Below are 27,837 nucleotides of genomic sequence, written 5' to 3' on the forward strand. Positions count from 1 at the left end.
TTTACAGCGCTCTTTAAATAAATGTTAATAATAATAATTAATCTGCAGTGTACAATGACACAGTGATGACAGAATAAGAACTCACTACCTTTATCATACAAAGACCTACTTAATCATTGGCCAGCATTTTTGAGGGAAAAGTTCTAGATCCACCTTCCAGGTACACACTGGGATCAAGGAAAAAGCAGTCCTTCCCCTGCCAGATATCCACAGGTCCACATTTCATGTTTTAAAAGTTTTAGTCTATCGTTTAATGATGCTTGAAAATCCCCAGAGAGTTTCTCTGCCATCATCCCTATGGTTTTTGTTTTTGTTTTTGTTTTTTCATTTTTAGGGTTTGTTTGGAACACCTTGGAGCACTTTTTGCCTTTCAAGTAACATCTCTTAATCACAACAAACTGTCAAAGGCTGTCAGTCAGCAGCAGAAGAAATGATAATGACCAGCTCTGGGTTAGGAAAATGCCTCTAACCTGATTTCAGATTGATGGCATGGCAAACAATTGTGCCCTCCTTAGACTTTGATAAACAGATTTGCACAGCTTGGAAATTCCATTGCAATGGCCAGAAATGTGCTCTCAGCTTTTTGAAAGAGTGATTGCAGAGTTTTTTGTTCTGATAGTGCAGTAATTATGAAGCAGGTATTGATTTGCTGTTAAGTTACTTAATGCAGCATGTTGCTTGGAACTGCAATAACACCTGGGATTTGTAATGGTTAGATCTATGTTAGCACAGAGACACTAGATCTCTGATGGTCAAATGCTGAAGACAAATAATTAGTCCGAAGGGGGCACATTATTGTGAGTTTTCTAGAAACATATGGCCAGACACTTGTTGCAAAGGGAACACTGTTCATTTCACAAATAAATTTATTTTGTTTGTTTAAGCATCATCAGGGTATGCTTCCTGTTACAGACTATGTGGCAGAAGTAAACACTGGGAAAAACAACAACACATTTTTAGAAGGGGTTGAAATAGAATTAATATGATATTGGACTGCTGTGGGCTAGGTAGAAATCATGAAGCTGGGCAGATGAGGGCTAGACAGGGAAAAGGTGCTAGAATTACAGTGGACCCTTGGTATCTGCTGGGGTTGATTCCAGGGTCCTCTCTGGATACTCAGGACTTATTATATCCATGGATAGTCCAGTCTCATATATACAATAGCATAGTAAATTTTTAATTGTATAAAATGGCAAAATCAAGCTTTGGGTTTTTTTAAAAAATATATGTGAATATTTTCAAGCTATGGATGACTGAATCTGTGTATGCAGAATTTGTGGATATAGAGGGCAAATTGTACAGGACTGAAATTTATAGATCTGGGATCCACAGGTAACCAAGGTCATAGATCACACAAGGTATGTACAATGGTGTCACTACCTATGGTGACACCTGGTATGGAGAGTTGCTTGTGGGAGGAGAATGCCCTGTCCCACCCCCTTCTGTTAACTTGCTTGCCTCCACGCCCCCTTGTTTGTGTAGTCAGCCACCGCCAGGCCAGACCCCAGAAGGGTTGCCAAACAGCAGCATACTTCTTTGCCTACCCTTCCTTCCCCAGCCACTACGTTACCCTGGTTGGGCAAGTGAGGCAGCAGGAGGGGACAGAAAAGGCACATTCACCCCTCCTGCTCATCCATTGCTGTGCTTCATCACCAGGGAGAAAGCCCAGTGACAGAGCATCCAGGAAGGGTAGGCATTCATCCCACCTGCCCTGAAGAGTGTCACCCCACCTGTGGGAGGTCACCTGGTGTTATCTACATCCCCTGCACCTCCCAGTGTCACCACTGGGTATGTACTTGCTACACCTGGCTAATAGCTGCTCTTTACTTCCAGTCAGATGAATAAATTGCAGAGTGAATGTGTCCTTTGCAGCGGAATGTAAAAGTCACCCTTCATCTACTTTTAGTCAGTCCTTTTGCAGGTTATACTTCCACAGGGAAGAACAGAGACATATCAACTGGTGGAAACCATACTTGTAATTCTCCAGGGTGTGAGGTATTGACAGCCTCTGAAATTTGATGAGGGCTCAAACCCTCCCTGTGGTGTCCCATCTTTTTTCTCTTTGTATCCCAAGCACTTGGGGAGTGGGGAGGCAGAATTTCACCAATGAACACTGCTTTGTATCCAGTTTTCCCCTACAATATCCAAAGACTGAACATTGTTAGAAAGCTTAATGCTCCATCAGCACAGAGAGAAATTTAAATGGTGATTACAGCAGTAGTACTTGATAGCACAAAAACATTCCTTTTATTTTGCTTTGTATGCAGTTAACACATACCCTTCTTGCTTCTAGAGCAGGGGAGATGTCTGGTGCTGCTGCTGCTGCCATACTGCCTTCAGTGACTGTATGTGGATATTGGGGAGACTTGGCTTGCTGCACCACTCACTAACTTGCCATTGAGCAGGGGTAAGAACAGCAATGTGTTTTCCCTTTCATTAACAACATTTTCCATCATGACCATACCCCAAGGTTGCCTGGCCACATGTGTCCCTGTTTTCCTTTGTGAAATGTCAGAGGGTTTATCTTCCCTCCAGCTTGCTGGTCTTGTTGCTGTGTTTGTGATTGGTTTGCTGCCTTCACTGCTGTTGAATCCCACCTGAAAAACTGATTTTATGTCTGATTAACAAGACCCCAAACCCCACAAATCCTGATTGTTGTCTGGAAAAGGCTCTGCAAGTTAATAGCAATCCAAAAGGCCCTTCTCAAGTTTCCAACTGAATCATGAAGCCTATTTATAGATAAGTAAGCATACAAATAATGGCAGCTTTCAAAGCTTCACAATGAATGGCAAAGGTCTAATTACACTTTCACAGCAGAATTTGATTGCTGAAAAAGAAAAAAAAAAAGGTGGGAAGGCAAAGTCTTTTCTTCATCAGGGAAGTAACTAAATGCCTGGGATGTAATATAATGCAGTCACCAGGATTTCAAGCTGCTTAAAATACTTTTTTGTTAAAAAAAAATTAAAAGCCCCATATATAATAGGATGCATTTCCTCCATCCCTTTCTGTTTAAATCTAAAGTTTCATCAAAATAAAGATTGGGCTTCATAGAGTGAAGCCACTAAAGAATGCTTTAATCACTACAAGCTCTCAACAAACCCTTTGCCTTAATTCTACACACTTGCTGCTGTCACTTGGTAGCAGTCAAATTTGACAAACATGCTTTCATTGTCTTGCCAAGAAGTATAGTAGTGGGTGTCACCAACAATTCAGCATTTGATACTATACAATGAATGAGGTGTGAAAAAGAAACAGCCACAGTTACAGAAAATCCCCAAGGCATGAAACTGTGTAATTACTGGAGAACACAGAAATATTATAACTTTGGATTTCTGAAAAATGTGCATTTATAGAAACAGAAAACGATTGATGCAAGACGTCATTGAAGACCATAAAGGTAAGAACAAATACACTGCAATGTTTTCAAATGCTTCATTAATTCTGGCTATAAATGCTCTTTTGTGAATTGTGCATAGCCAATTTTTGTTAATTCTTTCTGGCGCTCCTCTTAACTTTAGGCATCTGTCCCTGTGCCTTAGTTCTTATGTTAAACTCAAATTTTCACCCACTCTCTGTTTTTCAGATAGAATTCTCATTTTCTTTTCTAATTCTTGTGATTTTGCTTTTAATGATGCCACATCACCTCTTAAATTTGTTACCTCTTTTGTTATTAGATCAAGTTTCTGTTTCCTTTTATTAATTCCCTTATTCATATTTTCATTTGTTTCTTCTCAGTGGTTCAGTTTCTTAGTTCTTCTAAAAGTGTTTGAATTGGATATGTTTGTTTGGTCAGCAATTCAGTGGAACCACATCTGTTTTGATTGTGTGGTTGTGCATTTGCTGCTTGAAGTCTTGTAATTGTTGCCATTTTGGTCAGGTCTCTAATCTGATGTAATTTAAGTCTTGAATAAGTAATTCTGGTTTTTGTTTGTTTGTTTGTATGCTTGTTTTAAATTGTTGTTGTTGTCCTCGATTGTTATGTTTTTCTTTCTTCTTTTTTGTTTTGTTGTTGTTTACAGACAACAGACTTTACAGACAGCTGATTAATTCAGTTTGGAAATCAGTTATACTTACACTTGTATAACTGGTTTCCAAACTGATGAATAATTAATCATCTGAAATCAGATCTAGTAGCTAATTTAACAAGTATCAAGCAAGAGGTAAATTTTAATCTTATCTATTGATAGTGCCTGTTATTGCAAATTATTTGTTTAGCACAATAGTAAATTAATTCTTGTCAAGATTATTATTAATAAGGTCAGGATCAAAACTCAAATTAGCTAATTATGATTTACTACCTTCAGATCTTTCAGAAAATTAATCTGAAATGAAAATTACTCTTTCATCAACCACACAATTATTTCATTTCTTGGCTAATGACAGTTTTAATATTGGATTAGAGTAAATCAAATTCACCTTTTTGAAAAATTGATAGGAATGAATTGAATCTATCTAAAAAGAGAATTTTTAAAAATTGCTTATGGGTGCCCAAAATTCATGTATTTCTGAGTTTAACTCACTCAAATCACTTTTTCTCAAATTAATTTACAATGTTAATTCTGGTGCACCTAGAGATGCAAGTGCAGAATGAAGGGAAGGGAGATCACAGGGATGAAAATTAGTGTCTATACTCCGTGCAGTTCCCTACTCCTGTGAAACAGCTACCCATGGCAAGTCTTCCTCATAACAAGCTCTCTTCATCCATTTCAACAAACTTTTATTACCTGATTGCTTGGGAGATCTGGTGCATTTGTAGGGTCTAGCTTTGGACTTCAGGATTGGTGAAGTGGCTGTACATCAACAACATCAAAATGGGAACACCATGCTTGCCAGACCACTCACCCATCTGTCCCACCCTCCAATCATTCCACCCACGATATGACCCTGATCATAATTCAAGGCACAATTGTAAAACATCCACTTTTTTCTAGAAACTTTGGAGTAAAGAGGAATTCTATTATTATTATATTGAAGGCCCCAGTCATCTAAAAGAAATGCTTTCACTTAAAAAAGCATAGAAACGTTGTGTGTCTCAACAGGATCAGGATCAAGTTAAGGATGAATTAATTTACAGGTGTGGATTCAGCCTGAGATGTGTAGTTCTTGTCAAATAGAAGTAAAGAAATCTGTCTATCACTCAGTCTCACACAGTCCAAGTTTAACTGCACCAGTTTAACTGTTTCTGTTTCAGAGAACAGCACCAGGGCAGGGTTGGGGCCAGGAGGCCCAGAAGTTCAAAATGTTGCTTGAGATTATTCTAACATTGTTTTTGAATGGCTCCAGCAAATCTGACAAATTCTAGACAATAGATCCATGGAAAGAAGGAAAAAAGTTTCTATAAATATCCTCAAGTATGATCTACAGTTTATTTTCATCTCTTCCCACAGTAATGGAGATTTCAACCTGAGCCATTCCAGTCAGGACCTTTAGAACCTCATAAAATGTACTTTTCCACCTCACATGTGCAACCCTCCCTGGATTGAACCATACTTTGCCCTCCACGTTTGCAGATTTGATTATTTGCAGAATTGATTCATATGTTCTCTCTGAGAATCTCTAGGCCCTCCAGCACAACTCTTCTGGAAATTGATCATAGAGTTGAGCTGAAGGGCGTAGAGGTTACTAGTGAAAACACTTCTCTAGGCATTTGTCGGTCTGCCTATGTGATTCTGTGGTGCAGTGTCTGATGGATATTGACCATAGAGTTGTGCTGGAGGACCTAGAGATTCCTAGAGATGTGTTCTCTCAGGTAAAAACGTGGTGGGTTTTTATTTGTGTTTTTTCTGCTTTCACAGGGGTCTTGTGCCCATAATCCCAGCAAATGTGGAGGGCCCACTGTACTGAACTATTTGAGCTGGGCCCATGTATCACTGCATTTCAGCAGTTTCATGACAGTATACTTCATAATTACTAAGTTGTGCATCAGTGTCACCATTTCCAGTAGTCAGAACAACAGTAAGAGCTTCCACAACTAGACATATGAATACTATGAAGTCCCCCTTCTTGCACCTTTTATTCTGCTTGTGTTGTGAAGAGAACTTGTGTTCTTTTCAGTGGCACACTGACAGCATGTTGGATAAAAATATGGAAGGTGTGCATAAATGTCCCATTCTCTGCAACAGATCATTGTGCTTCCATAAGAGCAGGTGCTATCCATTTAATTGTTTATATAGAGTTAGAATACTGTACCCATACCACATGATCTTTCCTGCTCTCTATCTTCAATCAGTTGTACAGAACTTCGGTGTTCTGAATTTGTCTCATTTCAGTGTTATACATTACCTAGTACTGATTTGCTCACTACACTTTGATCTTAATAGGCACATTTTTTTTTTGCACATAAATTATATAACTCCCCTTTCCCCCCCTTTTTTGCAACACCACTGAATTAATCAGTGTTTGGAAAATCGTAGTTTAATCCTCCTTTTTCGATACACAGAGCCACTCTTCTTCTGTTCACATTCAGTGATAACACTGAGGTCACCTCCATTTTCCATGTCCTTGACTTTGCATTGGTTTTCTGGTCAGCCAGAAAATAAGATTGATTTTGTAGGAAAGGGAGATTGATAATAATATAGCAGAGAAATCAGCCTTGAAATCTCACTCCTTGTACACATAGAAATACAATGAGGCATGCATTCTATTATTGATGTCACTGATGTTCCAAAAGTACCCAGAAACTGATAGCCTTGAGGCCTGTTTGCATTGTAACTCAGATTACAAATGGTAGTCTTCAAGAGAAGAAAGGCAAGATCCCACATCCATACAGAGTGAGAGAAGTAAATAGTTTAGCCTCTTGACTATATAACAAGAATAATGAAACATGGGGGAGGGATGTTTGTGTGAATTAAAAGAGAAAACCTTGAAATTCATGACAGAAAAGCATTATTAAATTCCGGTTTTTGTGTGAAAGGAACATCTATTCTGTTGACATGGTGCAGTTATTGTGGTTCACCAACATTTCACTGACTTTTCGTCACCACTCCCTTCTCCTTCTGTATCATGTCTTTTTTTTAGATTGTAAGCCTGAGGGCAGGGAACCGTCTAACTAAAAAGATTGCATGTACAGCGCTGTGTAAATTTACAGCGCTTCATAAATAAAGGTTAATAATAATAATAATAATAATAAAGTATTTTAAAAATATAACAGCATTGACACTCAACAACAAGGACTAGTTTTGTATTTGAACTGTGCACATCACACATCATCTTCTAGTATTCTCCCTGGTATCATATCAGCAGAACATGTCAAGGTGTTTTGGTACATTGTTCAAAATGTTTTGGACTTAACTTAAAATCACTAGAAACTTACAACTTTTTTTATATATATCAAAGCAAATTGTTTTCTTCAGCATTGGTTCTATCTCCTCTAGGCCTGATTATCACTTTCTTACTTTTTTCTCCTTCAGCTTACATTGTTGCCATTTAGCAGCGGTGTGAAGTTTTCAGCCTTCCCACCCAATAGGATGTATTTACCAGCTGCCTTCACCAAGCAACAAATGAGAGGTATGGTGGCACTATGCACCATAAAGCCATTGAAATGCTGTTCTTGCATAGAGACCTTGTGTGGCCTGGCTAGGACAAAGGTATTATTGGTACACACACCAAAGCAATGACACCATGTCAATGAGGTGCCTTAACACACCACTGTCACTGATGGAACTATTTTGGCTAATTGCAAAACATGTACATTTCTCAACACTTAGACTAGAACTGGGAAGACCTAGTTAAATTTCCATCTCTGCCAGGATATTTACCAGGAGATATCTTGCAGTCTACCATATCTCACAGGAGTGTTGTCAGGATAAAATAAGGAAAGAGATGATATACAACACCTCCCTGGTAACAGGAGGACATCATAACAAATCAAGGAAGCGTAATTAGAACAGACATATGCCAAGGATATATAGACTTATATATACCAAGGATATAATGTATATGTGTTTCTGTGCTAGGGTACTTGGTTTTAAGAGGGAAAACTTAAATACAATGGGCATAACAGATACCTGAGCAATGGAGAGATTGAATGGATATTATTCCTATAGAATTATTCTTATAGAAGAAGAGATGACCATATCTCACCATTCTTTCTGATCCACATGAAGTAATATTGTAACCGCATAACAGCCCATTCAGAAACCAGTGATTTCTTGATAGGTCTTACCATTATTATATGACATGTAACTCAAGCTTTAAGGATTTCATAGCTGGCTTACAAGCTGTTTTAACAGTGTTGGGTTTATTTCCTTCAACTCATCATACTAGTCAAGCCAGAATAGGGGTGGCCCTGTTTGACTTCACTACTGGTCTTCTAGCAGGTGCTCCAATTTGAATGGTAGTTCTCTCAGTGGCATATCTATTCCTTTTGAGGTTCAGCATAGGCAGAGCTTCCATACAACTCAGTGCAGGAGCATTAGAATCAGCAGCAAAATCACATATGGAATCTCTACCACCACAGTGGATAACCCACCAAATGCCACTGAACTAGATATGCTCCTGTTCTAAAATATCTCCCTCTTCCCTCTTTAGAAATTCTGACAGAAGCAAGAACGTATGTATAACTACAAATAATGGGATATGCCAACAAAAATAAAACTACTTCACAGCATGGTTGTGGTGGACTGTGTATGCTGTGAAGTTTTTGGAGGAAGGACAGCTTGATAATAAAAGTATGTGCTGGCAACCTGTATTGCAGTTAGGAATTCATAATCTAGAGTTAAGGATCTGCTCCATATGCTCCATCTTCAGTAACTGCTCCCTATTCAGTAACACTATATAGTCACAGCCATGTCACTATTACCATCCTCATGAATACCCACTCAAGCTCACCTTAACAACCAGCAGTCACATTGAGCAAAATAGGTCTGTTCAGCTGTTGCTTAGGATGCAAAGATACTGGCATTCAAGCCCTCCCTTACCAGCAAACAAAACAGCATCAATCAGAAGCAGGACCTCTCTTGCAAATCCTCATTGTATCCTTGCTTGCTGGTGGGAAGAGGCTAGAAACATGATCCTCCTTGCACCCTAATTGATAACTGAACAGATTTCCATCATTCAATGTGGCTGCTGGCTATTAAATTAAATTGGGTGGGAAGTTGGACCAGGAGACTTTACCTAGCTATGCATTAATAACTAAGCAACCAATGTAAGATTTCAGCAATTATTATCATGGTTTTTATTGCTCTTACTATTACTTACATTTCCAGACACAGGACCAAATTTTAATCTAATTTCACATGCAAGCCTAATTCAATATATTACCAAATATAAAATGCAAATATTTTGACACTTTAGTCTATAATCCAGAGAATCAACAGAAACCAGTCAGCCTTGCCTTGAATACAGATAGACAGGAAAATCGGTTGCTTTTCTCTACTACCTCTCTCAACTGAGAATATGAAACTGCCATTAATATTTCACCATAATGAAAATATTTTAAAAGGTTTTTTACCATACATTGTGGCATAGCACATTTTTTGCTATGCATAAATACCCCAAAGCCACCAGATCCTATTTGATCTTGAATACTAAGCAGGATCGGCCTTGGTTAGTACTTGGGTGGGAGACTATCAATGAATATGAACTACTACAGTCTCTATTTTAGAAGAAGGAACTGACAAAATCAGCTCTGAGTATTCCTTCTCTTTAAAAATCCTGTGATATCTATGGGGTCACCTTAAATCAAAAGGTGACTTGAAGGCACAAACACATGCATTCCACTATACCAGTCATTTGACGATTTAAAGAAATCTACATATGAAACAAGGAAGGGTTTAGAATCGATCAAATCACCTATTTCCTCCCCCTCGCCTACCCACCTAACAGGCATTTTCCTAATTGACCCAGTAGTCCTCCCTGAACCTGCACCATGGTTCCTGGATTTTACTGAGGAAGAGAGGCCTATTTTGAATGGTTTATTTCCAGGCCTAAATGTTAAGCTTGCCAGATCACTTTATTACATCCAGTAAGAAGGAATATCCTGTTTTACATAATGTTCTGTTGGCACATAGTATGGATTTGTTGCTATTCTTTTACAGAAATAACTGTAGACGTCATTTGTATTATTAAGTAAGGGGTCTCTGGAATGGATTCCATTCATAGTTAAATAACAATAATATGTTAAAATAGATAAATAAACATTAACTGTTCTTTAAGAAGCAGATTCCCACTTGGAGACGATCTGGAACTATTTTCCATGCATGATAATGCTGAGATAATGTTCTTAAAAGTCAGCATTGTCATCTGAGTGACAGGATATCTTGTTATGTAGCTCTTAGCTCAAGGAAATTACAACTGTCTTCCAAACGGTTTATGTTATTATTTCCCCATTGTCAGTTTGTTGTGATTGTGGCTGACAGCAAATGCCAGGAAGAACAAAGCTTCTGTAATTCTTGCTTGTTGCTGTCACTTTCCAAATTTTAGTACTTTAGGGTAGGCTCTCGGTTTTAGCACAGTCTCCCAATACATTTAAATGATGGTGTGATTGTATGGCATTGGAATAAGTAGGAAGTCATATCATTTATTGACTAAATTAAGTTTTCAAGATGAACAATCTTTGGGAAAACCTCATTATTCCATTGTTTGTCTTCCAAAGAAAAGAAGAAAAAAAGTATGAGGGGCTCAAGATGAGGCAAGATATGTTGCATAGACTGGATTAAAGTCAGATAACTTGTGATTTATTCTTGGTTTGTGGCACTGTCCAGATATCTGCCATAGTGTCAAAATAATGTGATTCTACTCTCCTATTCACATTATTTCTATTAGTAGTAGTTCATGCCATACCTATGGCCCTACTTCCACTTTCAAATTTCTCTGCAGAGTGCCACCTACCCTAATGGCCTCAAGAATGAGACCAATTGGCTTCTGATGGGAACAGTGTCCTACTGTCATTTCAAGAGAAAACTGCATGTGCATAGCACTGATGTTCATGGACTTTGGCTAAATAAAGAAGCAAGATAGAGTTATAGAATTAGTGGGAATTATAGTATCAGTGTACCCTGTATTAGAAACTTCAGCTAAAATCCTACCTCTGCCAAGATAGCCCATCTGTCTATGAATATTTATACATTAACTCTGTGCTGAAAAGCACCCAGGACAATGCATGGTTTTAATAAACGCAGATCTTCATCTCTCCAGCCAAGTTCTCTCTTTTTAAAATGGGATAGAAGTGGCACTGCTTCACTGGGGTGTCAAACACACAACAAGTTATAGGATTTTATTTTCAAAATGGAAATGACTGAATTCTAAGCCTTAGTAGCTGTGAAAGTAAATATTTTATACTTAGAAAGGTTAAAGCAGGGAGATGGACCTATGCTTGCCTGTGCACTACAGAAAAGTGTGTGCAAGGTACTCTGAGGAAGTAGAGCAAGTCTATGAAAGCTTATGGTATCTTTTGTTCAACTATTATCAAAGGGGTAGGGCAACGATGGCCTAGATCTGTGATTTTAACTTTGAATAATGGCCCTTCTCTGGGCCTAGATCAAACAAAAGTGACTCAAAGTTATCAGTTGTACACCCATTTCAAATTTAAAAACAGGGAAGTAGGAAATTGGGTTCCTAGGGACTGAGAGGCCTTGTGACCTCTGTGTGGCCTCCAATCAGTTATCTCTGGTGCATCAATTTCTTTCCATTTCTTTGCATGTGTAACTCTGGTGGCAGAAATAATATAATGTAATAGTAGTCCAAATGTAGTTCAATAATCAAGCCATACACAATACTGGCTCTCTTTTCTAATTTATACATTTTATGCAATTGACAAAACAATATTAGTATGCATTTCTTTCAATGGTATACATTGTAGATAGTCACATTTTAAAAAGGGTCAGTTCCTTGTGACCTCATAGATATGCGAATTTCAAGCTGAGATAGATTTCATCTCACAATAAGTCTTCAGGGATGTGAAAATATTTCTTTCACAGAGAAGTGTTGAATCCAGGGAAATTCTTTACTAATACTAGCCTCTAGGAAGGTGGTGATGCACCTTTAAGTTTTATTGACATTATGGCTGTGGAACTCCAATGCAGTTCCCCATCACAAGCTCCAGAACTCACCATGTCCCTCCTCCAACTATTCTGAGAAGGATCAGATAAATATCTGGCTATATTCGCATAGCCAGACACGAAATGAGAACATTTCCCACCAAGATCCACTTGAGTCTTCTGGCAGTCACAGTAGATGATGCCAGCAACCTGTATCCACCAACAGGAAGACTGCTAGAAATTTTCTGATTTCCTTCATTTTCCACTAGCAATGGATTGGCCACTGTGGGTGGGTATTTCAATGGCATTGTGAATTCTGAGTTGTTGTGGGGGAGGGAGGGAATACTAACCTCTGCAATAACTCCCCTATGTGTGTGTGTATAGTGGAATTATTCTTGCAGATAACACTAAAAGAGTGCCATACTATCTTAATCACCTTGATAATACAACATAGTTATATGGGTATAAATCCAGGAAATAAATTAAATAATAATAAAACTATAGATATGCAAAGGAAATTTGGTAAGTGCCATTTATATTGCATAGAAAAAACCCTTCATCTGTCTCAAGTCTCTATTTCACACAACAATTAAAGGAACATTGGCCAGGTTTTCTAAATTATTTAGTCACACTAGTCCTGAAGTGTACCATACCTCCTTAAATCATAATTGGAGCACAAAAGTGCTTGAAGGCCTCTCTCCTGCTCAGCTATCCTTCAGCAGCCTTCACTTCATTTTTATGGCTCTTCTGGCTGCCACTGATAAGCTGGTAAGTATGCATTGTGCCCTGGTTTCCATGGTACTGACTGTACCAGCAGAACAGAATAGAAAACTCTTTCTTCTCTTTGCTTTAAGATGAGACCTTTCTTATCACTCCTCTCTCTTAAGAGTAGCAAAAGATACAGGACAACCAAGTCATGCTCTAGCAAGGACACATATCAAAAGAGCTTCCTCAGTGTATCACTCAGAAGCTATTAAGGGAAAGTAATATGAGAGACGTACCTGCTGAGCAGAATACTTAAAAAAAAATACACCAATGAAACCATAAAAAGTTACTTTCCCCCCATGGCTTTCCATACATCATCTGTCCAAGCAGGTTGTATTTTTCCATATGTTTTGAAACAGAGGAGAAGATTTAATTTACTTTGGTTGAAATGAGACTTTCTAGCAAAGCTTTCAAAAAGAAATGATTAATCTTTTTGCAAGTTAGGTGAACAATATATAAATACCACAGATTTGGAAATGCATTCACATATGTGCATCCAGGCAGAAGCACTTGCAAATGACAGGTGGGTTGAGAGGGAAAGAGGAAGAACTCTGGCTTTACCTAATATAGGACAGATTTATTGGACTTTTATACTGAATTTGATCCAAATGTCCAAGTCAGTGATAAACAGGAAGAGTGGGTTTCAGTCCTTCCTTCCATATTTTTAACTTTCAAAGCATAACAAATTTGGTCTTATAAGTCATTTGACTAGTTTACAAGTCCTTGTTTGATTGTATGGGCTGTTGAAAAACTAGGCAAATGTAATTTAAAATAAATTAGTGTGGTGGGGATATAAATCCTCACATATTTCATCCTTACACAAGGTGATAAATAATTAAAGTAGTTTTTTCACTGCCGTAGAAGGAAATGACAATGCCACCACAGTATTCTCCCCAAACACCCTGAAATGTTGTGTAGAAAAATGCAACACATTTTTAATGCTGAAAAAACGGGGGGGTTGCACAAAAACCCCACATGGATCAAGACATTTTATCACATTCATAAGTACATAAATGTAGGTATTGACCTATAGCAAGGGTGGGCAAAGTGCAGTCTTAAGTCTGCATGCAGCCCCAGGGCTATTTTTATATGTCCCCCAGGCCCACCAGGGGTCAAAATGAAACATTCCAAAATGAACAATTTGAAAAAACAACATGTTTTAACACTCTCCCAAATGATTTCAAAGACAGTCTCACATATTTGTAGCCCTCCTGGGCTTCCCAAGGGGTCAAAATGAAATCTTGTGAATTTTTTCAAAAGCAATTTGCCTTCAAATGTCACAAAATGCCCCTTAGGGACCTACGAAGGCTTCAAAACATGTCTCTGTGTCCTATCAAAGGTGTCTGGGGCAAAAAAATATTTTGTGGGTGCAATTGTGGCCCTTCCAGGTCTTGTGGAGGGCTACTGCAACCCCCTAGTTTTCCACAGTTGCCTACCACTGAACTATTGATCTCTAGAACCCACCTTAAACTCAAAGGTCTGCAGTGTGGTCAAGTGGGACACTTCAGTATGACATGGCTAGGCCTTTCCAACCCCCAAGCTGCAGTGCAACAAGCCCTTCTTGCCCCCAAACATGGTGTGACAAGGCCCCCCCACCCCCAAGCCACAAGCAAAGGCTTCTGGTCATCACATCACAGCTCAAGGGTGGGAGTGGGCTAACCAAGTCATTCCTAAGTATGCTAAACTTGACCATGCTACTGATCTTTTTTGCACATGTTTTTCCCCCTGCAAAATAATTCCTCCACAACATTTCAGAACAATCAAACACTAGAAGAAAATTGTATAAAATTATCACTGGTCTATTAATGTTTCCTGAATGACAGGAAACCTATGTGAGGTCAAAGGCTTTCATGGCCGGCATCCATCATTTTTGTGGTTTTTTCGGGCTATGTGGTCATATTCTAGAAGAGTTTCTTCTTGACATTTCGCCTGCATCTATGGCTGGCATCTTCAGAGAATGCTTGCCTGGAAAGGAGTTGAGTATAAATATATTGTGTGACTGGGGAAGGCAGGAGTGATTTGCATGTGGATTGTTCTGTTGCTAATGGCAGACCTTGGGATGGGAGGGTATGCAAAGGAGAATTGGTGTCTGCTTGATTAGAGCTCATTGTCTGCTGGGAAACCCCTGATTCTGGGAGATTTGCATTTGTTGAGTCTTCATCTTGCTATTTTTCAGGACTGGTAGTCAAACCTTGTTTACTTTAAGGGTTTCCTCTTTCCTATTGAAATTGTCCAGGTATTTGTGGATTTCAATGGCTTCCCTGTGCATCTTGACATGGTAGCTGTTGGCATGGTCCAGAATTTCAGTATTTTCAAAGAGTATTTTATGCCCAGGATGGTTTGTAACATGTTCTGCTACTGCTGATTTTTCTGACTGATCAAGTCTGCAGTGTCTCTCATGTTCCTTGATTCTTGTTTGCACACTGCGTTTGGTGGTCCCTATGTAGACTTGTCCGTAGCTGCATGGTATGCAGTAAACTCCTGCGGCTGTGAGAGGGTCTCTCTGGTCCTTGGCTGAGTGAAGCATTTGCTGGATTTTCTTTGTCGGTTTGTAAACCATTTGAATGTTGTGTTTCCTCACCAGTTTCCCTATTCTGTCAGTGACTCCTTTGATGTATGGTAAAAAAAAACCTTCCCTTTGGGTGGCTGTTTGTCTTCCCTCCTCTAGGTTTTTCTGGGCCTGGCAGCCCTTCTGATGTCAGAGCTGGAATAACCAGAGCCCGGTCCAGGTGCTTCAGTTCATCTTCCAAGAAGTGGGGTTTGCAGATGTCTTTTACCCAGACAGGAAACCTAGTTTTGTTTTGTTTTTTACCTGGGAACAATAACAGTTATAAATGCACATCTATCATGATATGAAAGATAGAAAACGACTCTGGAGACAGCTAAAATTTGTGAGACTTCTTTGCATGGGTTTGTACAGGCAGATGACACATGGAAAGCCATTTAACTAGTTGATTTTTAATTGTGTCTCTAGATTTTGCCTATGAATTGTGCATTGGTACCATGAAGCAACATCAGGGGTTACTGATGATGCACCAGGAACATTTGCCGTCATCATGTGGAGCAAGCAGAATTGCAAATAATTATTGTGTGTTATGTATGGTCAGCTGTGTAACTGATGTTCAGTAATAAGATATCGCTGAAAGGGCTGTGGCACTACAATGAAAAGGCAGGACTTGTTCTCAGAATCTATGTTGGTTACAAAAATCTGAGATTTGAAGGCTGAAACAGTAACATTTCCAAGCTCCAAGAGCACGCTAGAGTATCCTAAAAGTATTTTAGCCATCAGTTCATCCAGTTGCATCAATGTAGCTGTAATGCATCTTATATCAGGTTATTTTTTCCCTTGGAAAACAGAATCAACAGACTGTATAATAAGAGGAACTTGTTCTACCTGCCAAGGACAGGATATCTTGGAAGTCACTCTGTCATTGCAGTGATCCATACCAAAAGGATCTGATATCTGTGAAGTGAAGAGAATAAATGGTATGGCTCTGCACAGGTATCATGTTCTTACTGTCATTTTCATAAATAACTCTTTCTGTGAAATGAAAGATTGTTGGTGTGCAATGAGGTGTTCAGGAAATTTTTTAAAAAGGAGCATTCAGGTGAGTTGTGCTTTATGAACTAGCAACAAAAACACTTTTATGTGTAGTCTAAAGGTGTCCCTATCTAAAAGTGGACATATGAGGTTCAGTATGAATTGTGCAACAATTCCACTGGAGAATCTAAGGCAGAAATGGGATATGTGTGGCCATTCATATGTTGTTTGACTGCATCCTACATGAGCTCTAGCTGGCACAATTGATATTGAGAGATGATGGGAGCTGCATTCCAGCAACATGTTCCTCCATCTCTGGTCTAAGGGTAAGCAGGCAAGGGGTTAGATATAACTAAATTAGAGAAAAGATTCCTTATAGTTTTACTTGTGGTCCAAACCATAAAAGACTTGAATGTAGCCATTTTGACATCCATTGTTTGATCATGTTCTCTTATGAAGTCATTCTAAGTTCATCTTAGTTCATTAACCAACATAAGTGAACATCTAAGTTCATCCGCCAAAATAAACTTAATAACTCCAATAACTCTCTTAACAATAAACAAGGAAAGGAACTCAACTAGCAAGCCCATCTAATTCACCTAAGTTACTTAACTGTAAGTTGTAAGAACTGGCTCCCTTGTCCAAAAATTATATGAAGAGACACCAATAGGTGACTGGGAAATGGATCTATGTTGCTGACCCTGTTACCAGAATATCACTGAGCATGGCTCCTGGAGATTCATGCTTTGGTGTGGACAGCTTTCAGAAAGAAGTCTTACATATGTAGCTGCAAAGGCTTTTATGTGGTTGGGACTCTTGATCCCACAGAGGAGCCATCTGCATGGAAAACTAAATGCAAGCAGCAATTCACATGTAGGCTTCCTCCCTACAAAAGTCTATGCCATTGTGTAGATGTTTAGAATGGGATTCAAAACACAATTTGGGGCACCTAAAATTGTTCTTAAAAATTTTGTTTGAACTGTGTGTGTGTGTGTGAGTTTATTTGTCAAGACACTCTGTCTGATAAAATAAAATTTTAAAAAATCAGCCACCATGAGGTTTTATAGGAGGTATGGGTTGTTATTGTTTTTCTTTCTATTTTGGCATTTTGAGGAGGAAATTTCATGAAGCTTCAGTAATGCTTTACATAAACTTCAGTAGCATTTTTACCTAAAATGAATTGTTTTCATGCAAAAATGGCTGGCATCCTGTTCATGAATTACAATGCTATAGGTTTGATTCATGACATCACAATTCACCTTCACTGTCACTGCATGTATCAGAATTCTCATTGCTGTTGTTGTTGTATTTATTTGTATCTCATTTTTCCTCAAAATTGGGACTCAGAGTGGCTTACAATTTAAAAGAATGGTACAATTAAAAACATACTCTGGTGGCGCAGTGGTTAAATGCCTGTACTGCAGCCATTCACTCGAAACCACAAGGTTGCGAGTTCAAGACCAGCAAAAGGGGCCAAGCTCGACTCAGGCTTGCATCCTTCCGAGGTCGCTAAAATGAGTACCCAGACTGTTGGGGGCAAATTAGCTTACTTGCTAATTAGCTTACTTGCTGTTCACCGCTATGATCTTTGGAATAGTGGTATATAAATTATTATTATTATACAACCCTGGCGATCAATGTGGTGACAGATGTGTCAGCCAGATCACCCTCACATCCAGAGGTGATGCATTAAGACAGAATTAAATTATCACAATATTAAAACAGATCACTCATTAAAAGAATAAAATACAGTTTAAAAAGATAAAAGTGTTTAAAGCAGTATCCTTTGAAACAATACAACATCCCAGCCCATTCTTTAAATAATAATAATAATAATAATAATAGGATTTATTTATATACCGCCCAATCACTGGGAATCCAAGCGGTATAAAGACTTTCTGTTTTGAAAGCTTGTCTAAAATAAAAAGATTTTAACCTACTGACAGAAGAACAACAAGGAGGCCATTCTGGCCTTCCTGAGAAGGGAGTTCCAGAGTCTAGTGGCAGCCACTGAAAAGGCCCTCTCTCATGTCCCAACCAACCATGCTTGCTGATCATGCAACAACTAAAAGCAGCCCCCCCCAAAAAAAACCACTCTGTTTTAAGCTGTATAGCCCCCCCCCGCCCGCCCATCTATTTCCATGTTGCCTGGGAACATGGGCGATGAGTGGCAACATGTTAAGCTCTTTTCCTCTATCTGAATAGCAATGGCAATAGCAAATGCATTTCTATACCGCTTATCAGTGCACTTAAGCACTCCCTAAGTGGTTTACAATGTGTAAGCTAATTGCCTCCAATAAGCTGGGTACTCATTTTAGTGACCTTGGAAGGTTGTAAGCATGAGTCGAGCCTGAGTCCCTGGCTGGTACTGAACTCACAACCTTGTGGTCTGTGAGTGAATGGCTGCACTACAAGCATTTAACCACTGCACCACCAGGACTCTTAACACACTGTGAACACACAGTGATAGGCATCTGCAAGGGCTGGACACATTCACATTCTGGCAACACCAAAATAGCAAGCTAAAGGGGAGTGCACCTCTTAAAGGGTAGGGTTTGTGGGGAGATGTAGCTGTGCCCCAGTTGCCAGCAGAGCAGTCCTCTGTCACTTGATGTAATGTTTGTGTTACAGTGGGCTTTCTTGGGGGGGGGGGCATTTGTGACCATAGCAATACTGACTATGAAACTTGGCTGAATACAGACCAGTTAGGGCACCATAACTCCAGTTTATGTAAATGCAATATAAGATGACAGCCATTAATGTTACATATCAGTCTAATGTTAACCTGTTGTGATATGGGGTGATTCTGCTTTTATTGAGCAATTACCTTGTTTCATTCATGTAGTTTTTCAGAGGAGTCCATATGTTGTCTTCCATTTGCTAGCCTTCCTTTTTTTCTACCATCTCTTCTATCTTTTTTTTTTTAATGCCACAAAAATTATCTTAAGAAAACAACTACAGTGATTTTGGCCATAGAACTAGGAATTGTCCTTCCATAAACATTCATAGACTGCATAATATGGAGAGAAGACATCTGTAAAAATGCTGTGAAAAGTACCAGAAATCCACAATTAGTAAACATAGGTTCCCCATGGGACTCAAATATCTACAACTTCTCTGTTTTGAACTTTACATACTTGTCACAGGAACTACTAGTATCAACCATAATTTCTGTATAAAGACCTAAGTGGATATCTGATGCAAAGCTTTCTGAAACATGTCATCTTTGAATGACTTGTTTTCTGCCAAGTGGGTTATATCCACAAAAGCACTTGATATTAAATTAGCCTTCAAGGTACCACAAGATTCTCTGTTGTTTGCGGCAATTTCTAGTCCTATAATAAATTATTATTATTATTTAGTCAGATTTACACTGAAGATAATACATCTGTGTAAAACCTATTTCCTTTGCCATGTCAGTCATTTTAAAAGTGGCATCAAATGTCTTCAAAGCCATGTTAGTAAAAAGTAGCTTCAGGCCATGGTTAATTTCGTACACATGGGCTATGTCTACCTCAGATATGATAACATACAATGAAACTTCAGCTTGAGGAACTTTAATATGAGATAGAAAATCAAACATTTAGGTAAGAATTTGTCTATGGTAAAAAGGCCATGAGATGCCATTCTGACATGTTTAAAGAAGAAATTTTGCATTCTAATATATAGATGCTTTTAACAGACAATTTCCCCCTATAATTGCTGACAGGGTGACACACTTTAGAAGCAGTTATGCATCCTAAAGATGAATGGGACCCTAAACTCTTTTTCAAAATACCCACCAGCAACTGTAAGCAAATAAACATAAATATAAGGTTCAAAGTTTTAATTCTTCTCTCTCTCTCTCCTGCTTGTACCTTATGTTGCTAAATGAGTGCATGCATGCATAGATGCACACACACACACACACACACACACACACACACACACAGTGCCATATGGATATCCTACTGTTGTGTAAACAAGTTAGTCATCAATCTATTTTCCTGAAGTGAGTCATAGCTTGTTCAATGTGACGTGAAATATGCTGACTCCAGCCCCAAACACCAAACACTTCTAACACTAATGTATCCAGTTTGGCTTTGTGTGACTAGAATACCCATGGAACTATAATATTCCTGGAATCTGTTATTTAATCTATTCTTCAGAGAAATGCAAATTGCCAGAAGGGATGGGTCTTGGTTCAGTGATTAAGTCACAGGCTTGCTTTAGTCTTAGTGGTGAGAATATTAAAAATTTGGGGAAACCAAAATGAAAAACATATTTCTTGAATGTTAAGAAACTGTGATGAAAAGAATCCTAGATTGATCTGAATTTTCAGTTTGCCATTTATTTACAAAATTTGTATGTAGCTGCTTTATACAAACAACAGCAACATTTTTCTATGTCAGAAAAAGCATTTTCCATGTTGTTTTCTGTGCAGAAATCTTATTTCCTGCACAGAAAATACTGTTTTGCACACAAAACAACTACTTGTCTATGTTGAGCAAATAGACATTGAAAACTTTTTCAAATACTTTCTCACAGAGAGAAGAAAATAACTAAAATTAATCATTGCCCTCTTTAAGAATAAAATTAGCAAAGAATTACATCCCTGTATAGTCTTGAAGAGGAAGGGCTCATGTTTAGTGCTTGGCATCTCCAATTAAAAGCATTGCAAACAGCAGGACTGCAAAAAGAGTGAGATCTCAGTGAGCTGCTCATGCTAGCGTTTATCTGGTGCAAGACATACTAAAATCTTGGATTAGTAGAATGCAAGTTAAAGACATATCTTAAAAGGGACAGGAACCAAATGTTACCCCCAGGATGCAAGCCTCCTCCTAAGGATACTGAAGAGAAGATGACAAAAAAAATCCCTCAGTTCTATGAGCCACAAGGAGTGGCAGTTTAGCACTTTAAAAGATTACACTCCCTTCTACCATATCTCTTAAAATTTAAAATAAAATTGCTGCAGCAATGTTACAATTCCAACAGAGTACTTTTGTAGGTAACATTGCTTCCATATCCCTTCCAGGGCTATAATCAGAGATAATCATACCAGCAAAAAAGACAGGAATATTGTGGTATTTTAAAGCCTTTTTAAGCCTGATGGCCCAAAAATCTTTTAACTTGTTGACAGAAGGAATGCAAATACTGGGGTACTCTGGCTCCCCTAGGAAGGAATTCTACACTCTGGGAACAGCCACTGAGAAGGCCCTCTCCCTTGTTCCCCCATACAAACCTGAGAAGGGCATTGCCAGAAGAAAGAAAGGCATTGCCAGAAGATCTTAGAGCTCTGATGGGCTCATAGAGGGAGATATGGGCTTTCAAAAAACAAAAACAAAAAACAACAACAACACTATTTTCTACATAGAAAACATTTTCTGTTTAAATCAATCGTATGAGTTTTGTGCAAAATAAATCCTAAACTGTGAAGAGACTCTTCAGTCCAGAATTCTTCTTATTAAGGCTTTTCAACACTTGAAAAATATGTTTTTCACCTCTTTCTAAATATTTTTAATATTCTTTCCCTCCCTTATCAACATTTCAGCCCAGTGGTCACTCATGGGCTGAGTAAGGAGGCTACTCATCCCCTAAAATAGTAAGGGAAAACCCTGCTGCTAATACCATGAGCTACCAATGACTCAGGCTGAAAACTAGACTTGAACCAAGATTCTGTTCATCAGCTGTTTAGCATGAAATTATAGCCGTTTATCTGAGGTTAAACTGGATTGCACCATCATGCAAATACTTGACATGTATATGGAAGGTCGTGTCTAGTTGTAAATTGTTTGTCCATGCTAGGGACTGCTTCAGCAATAGTATTTATACCAGCCTACAACCCAGTGGCACTCTGGCCAGTATCTGCAGCTGGCATCAAATGTGTTGAAAGATCACCCACATTCTCAAACAATATCACCACTTGGAAAATTTTTTTAAAACATTGATACAATTTCTACATTTCTACCATCTGTAATGCAGAAAGTCTAATGTGCCCTGGAGATTATTATTCTGTTTCTTTTGTTCAGAAGGAGATAGGGCTTCCCCACCCCTACACTCTTCATTTTCTGTCTGCTGGATCCATTCTAGTACAAGTCATCAGGAATGCTCTGTCAAGAGTCCATTTGCATTGTGCAAAGGAAGCATCAGCAAATCAGATAACTGAGTTGATGCTGACTGATGATAATCTCTGTAAAGACAAATCTAGGCTTATCTCTTGAGCAGATAAAAGGTACTTTTAAAATTGGGGCCTGGAAAGAGATCTCAATGAAGCAGAAATGTAAACTAAATGCATCATGTTAGCACTCCTCTCATCATGCCGCCTACCACATGTGCCACACAGACACTAAATGATCACTTTTCACCATGCAAGCTGCTCAGGGGGAGGGAGAGTCTATGGGAATAGCGCCAGTTTAGAGGGCAGGTTGTTTATTGGGTTGCCAGTACTAATCAAGCCTATTCTTCATGCTTGTTTACAAGCTGACAGATTTCAATTTCAGGAAAGAACTAATATGATCCTAATTATAAGTCAGTTATGAGTGAAAAATGGGAAACAGTAAATAAAGCCTTGAGGCATTCCGTGCAGTCAACAATTATACTGACAATCAAGAATGGCACACTCTAGGAATAAAACACAGGGACAGAGAAGAATATTTAGCATGCCAAAGTCAATTATGGATACCAGAATATACCTGAATAATATCAATAAATATTTTTGTTTAATCCTACAGAACACTATTGCAATAGCTCTTTCAACTGGACTAGCATAATAGTATAATATTCTTGAAACCTGTATAAAGGCATTAACCAATTCTGCTTATGCCATAGCACTGAAATCAAATAAGTTTGTTAGTGGTAAATTCAACATTAAAATATAAAAGTGTAAGCCCAAAATATTATGCTCATTTGCCTTGGAGTAAAGTACTTAGAACTCAGTGGGAATTATATTCGAGTAGGTACATAAAGCATAAGATGGAAAACAGGAAACACTCCCGTCCCAATCTGTTAGTAGGAATAACAGTCTCCTACAGCTTTTGCCAATCTGTTGTCCCCCACATGCTTCGAACTACAATTCCCATCAATCCCACACAATATCACTTATCACAAGGCATCATGGCAGCTGTAGCCCAAGGATCTTTAGGGCACCAAGTTGGTAAAGGCTGCAGTAAGCTGTTATTCCCATTAAACACAGTGGGACTTGCTTCAGCTTTTTTAATTATTATTTTTGAAATTTGCCTGACCAGATTCATACACATTCTTACTTGAAAATATAAACTTCAGTATGCAAACCTGGATGCACTTCCAAATCAGTATGCTTCAGGTTTGGCTTTGAATGAAGCCTAATTATTTAGAATAATACATGTTCAAAAACAATGGCAGCAGTCCTAGATCAAAGCACAAGGAGCATAACAACCTGCAAATACAGATCCATGTTCAATGCACACAGCTGTCAGACTCTAGTTTTGCTATCATGGCTGTTTACCAGCTAGGAGGAGGCAACCAAGCAATGACTATCCTTGGTGCAATTCTGCAGATGGAGTACAGAAATTAGGTCATTCACCCAGATCTGTCTATCTGCTTGCTCCTTTTTCCAGAGCAAGTTGTAGATGTAATCCGGAGAGTCAGACAGTTATTGTTTCTCAGATGTATGTTTTGCCAGTCACTTAGCTCAAAATGGCTACAGCGAGGGGCAAATGTCAAGCTATTTTCAACATTGCTTCCATACAATCCTATCTCTTCTTACTACATTTCTAGTAATATATAGAAAAAGACTGGATGGCCATCTGTTGGGGTGCTTTGGTTGTGTATTCCTGCATGGCAGGGGGTTGGACTGGATGGCCCTTGAGGTCTCTTCCAACTCTATGATTCTATGAAAACACCTGCCTCACCCAGCACTATTTAGGCAGTCTACAGACCAGCACTTTGTACCAGCCTGTAGGTGGAGCCACAGTGCAGCGTCCACATGCTGGCTGCCATGGCTCCACCCCCTTTGCGCCATGACACCACACGCTCTTGTAGACAGTGCACAGCATCACAGCACAGCCCTGACACTATATCTAGATTATGCAGTGCCGAAAGGGCATCTGAAAGCCCTGCTGCCACGTCTATAACGCCCTTTCTGGGCCATAAAAAGAACCTGCTATTTGAAGGCTCTTTTTGCACCGGGTTGGGGGCATGGCATGTGGTTGCCACGTCCCCAACCCAATGCTTCTAGGGGTGGCATACAGCTGCCCCTTACAGGCTGTCTGTTCAGCCCCTTACGGTATTAAATATAGAGCAGGTAGCTGAAAGTTCTTTTTGTTTTTGTTTTTTACTTTCAAGTAAGCATTCATGGGCCAGGTCTGGATCAAGCCATCTTGGCCAACAGTCAGGAATTCTAGGATCTGGAGCCTAAAAGATCTGGAGGACCAAAGTTTGAAAACCACAGCTCTGTACAAACACAGTAGTGGTCTGTGGTTTGAGAATCAACCCCATCACCACTCAGACCACTAGGAAAACAGACACACAGCACTGAAACAGTTGATTATTTGACCACTTCAGTTGATGACCTTGCTAGAATTTGCCACCTCTCTTCACTACCCTCTCTATGCATTTTGGAGGCATGTGTCTTTTATTCTGGGAACTGTAGTCCTCAAAAAGTAACTTTGCCAAGATGTGAAAGTATGCAGCCCATGGATTAGATATCACTGATAGATATTAAAGATGTAGGAGAGTATAATATTTTCAAAGGAGGCAAAATCTGGTACATCTTGGCAGTGCCTGAAAACAAAATCCAAAAGGCAGAGATATTTTGCCTCAAGCACTCAAACATTTATAAGGATTCTCTAGAGATTCTTGAGGGGTTTAAGTATTTGAAAACCAATAGGTTCCTTTCCTTGAGGGTCAAACAGAAGTGCATCAATGAGTTCAGACACATTCATGTATCCAGCTTACAACCTCATCCTCATTCTCGTATGAGTCTATAAGAGCTTTACAATCCCATTTCATGGGGCAAGATCAATTTCCTACTAATTTATTGAAGTTAACTGGCAGGGAAGAAAGTTTTGCTAACATGAGCTTCCATGTTGTTTAAATGGCAACACAATTAATTTAGAGGAAAGGACGACTCAGAAGAGAACACTGGTTAAATCCCTATCAGGCAAAGTTCATAATTTAAGTTTTTATGCATTTTTAATGTTCCAACCATTACCGTACTGTAAAAAAAGAAAACACACCCAACTACCCATAAGCTTTTCATGTTTCAGATATATAGTCATAGGTCACCCCAGCTACATTATTTTAAGATTTTAATGATGTGATGGCAGGAAAAAAATCCAAGCAAGTCATTTACCACTTTCTATAAATATCCGCCACATTCCACTTGTAAGAAGAGATTTGAATCAAGGGCATTCCTCAGCTTCCCTCAGGAACTAGAGGGAAGACTGCTTTCCCTCAGCACTGCTCTGAATTGCAGGTCTGCTCTTGATGTGACATTTATTGGTCTTCCACGTCACTGGCTGCTGCTATTACTGTCCAAAGCTCTAAGGAAAGTTCAGGGTCAAGCACAGACATCTCTGTGCTCAAGTTGGTAACTCTGAAGCATTCCATCACTCAAATCGGGCGTCGGCAAGAACAGGCATGGAAAATAACTTTGTCTTTTTTTCTGCTATAAAAGGATACTGTCTAAAATGTTTACAAAGTGCTCCCATGTCAGTGGAGTAGTGAATTTACTCTGGGTTTAATCTCAGCTTTCCAAGCTCCACCACAAGTTCAACAAATTCAATGGTTCCTTTAAGTCCAGGACATATTTATCACCCCACTGACAAGGGGTGACACTACACCAGTGATTCCCAAATTTTAGTCCTTCGGGTGCTTTGGGCTTCAACTCCCAGAATCTCCAGCCAATGTGGCCAATAGTCAGGAATTCTGGGAGTTGAAGTTCAAAACATCTAGAGGATCAAAGTTTGGAAACCACTAATCTACACTGTAGAAATAATATATACTGTAAAGATGTACCCCCAGAAGCTACCGGCTGCCACAGTTGTAGGGCATTATATGCATTATAAAATAAGGCTTTCTGTAAAGGAAAAAAAAGGCTGTTGTTTAATTGTGATACATACAGTAGATATTGTAATCACATTTTCCTCACCTGGAGCAGGCCAGCACAATCTGTCATCCCACATGCCCAAAGCAACATAAGCGCCATGGGCTTTGAGACAAAATATTGCCTTGATTTCTGTGTTACCAGGCAAGTAGGTTGTTTATTGAGTCCTTAATGGGCAAGTAGGTGGTTTATTGAGTTCTTAATTGGCCAGATGGCTTTCCTGAGCTTGAGGCAAACTGCTATAAAACAATACTAGTGTTGAGGATAATCCAGGATGGCCCAAGTCACTTTTTTCTTCCAGAGGGAGAACAGAAAATGGCACCCCATTGCAGTACATGCCCCCATGAAGGTGCACAGTACTCAAAGCTGGACACATTATTTTGCCATGTAAGAAGCAAAATCTCACAGGCACCTCTCACTATTTCTAAAAAATTAAAAAAATATATTTTGGTATCTTTTTCTGACATTCCATAATTACCACTTTAGGCATCTCCCTCATTTTCCTGGCTCTGAGGCAAGTCATACTGCTTGGCCATATAGGTATCTCATGCATCCATCCAAATCAGAGCACACTTCTGCAGCTGCTCAGATTGCTTACTCAGTTTTGAGTGCATAACCAACAAGAGTAGTCACTTCTTATATAAGTATTCATCCAGTCTTTTGGTCCACCATACTGAGTATTGTCCAATCTGACTGCTGATGACAGCTTTCCAGGAATATATATATTCCTTTCTAAATTTGATACTAAGCGTTGAGTCTGCATGCAAAGCATGTACTCTCCCACTGTGCTATGACCCTTCCCATCATTCCAGAAATGTGGGTTAGTAGAGACATTTTGCTATGAGATGTTAATTTGAGCTTGTAGCTTCCTTAGTGACAGATCATGATGTATAAGGTAAGATATATAGCAATTCAATATAAAGTTTCTTTATGCTCTGTAAATGAATTAGCTGTGCCTTTGCTTGATTAAACAAGAGTTGGGAATCTACAATTTTTGGAATAAAAACATCCAGAAATTTTGCTCCCACACTCTCCCAGAAATTATGGTCGATGGCCATGCTGAGTGGAGGATTCTGAAAGTTTTGGAAGGCCAAAACATTTCTAAACTTTTAATTAAATCCTTTGTTCCAGGGCAGATATGGATGACTGTCAGGGGTTGGAGCAGTCACATCACCCTTTCTTGCACCCTTATCTCCACCAGGAAGCTAAATTTCTGTCCTCTGGATATAAAGGAGTTTCTCCTGAAAAGACAGAGGAACCACAATACTGCATTGACCTCAACATAAGTGATTTCTTTGGTCATATACTCAATGCATGACAGATGCTTGCAGGAAAGAAGCAAGCCTACTGCAAAAACAATCTGCACAATCAAGGTTCCATCCCACATGGAACCTTATGAGGAAAAAAAAATCTATGTTCGTTGTTTGGTATCTCCAGGTTAATGGTGTAATTCTTTGCTAATTTTATTCTCAAAGGAAACAACAAGCAAT

This window comes from Sceloporus undulatus, chromosome 5, assembly GCF_019175285.1.
Source record: "Sceloporus undulatus isolate JIND9_A2432 ecotype Alabama chromosome 5, SceUnd_v1.1, whole genome shotgun sequence".
NCBI lineage: Eukaryota > Metazoa > Chordata > Lepidosauria > Squamata > Phrynosomatidae > Sceloporus > Sceloporus undulatus.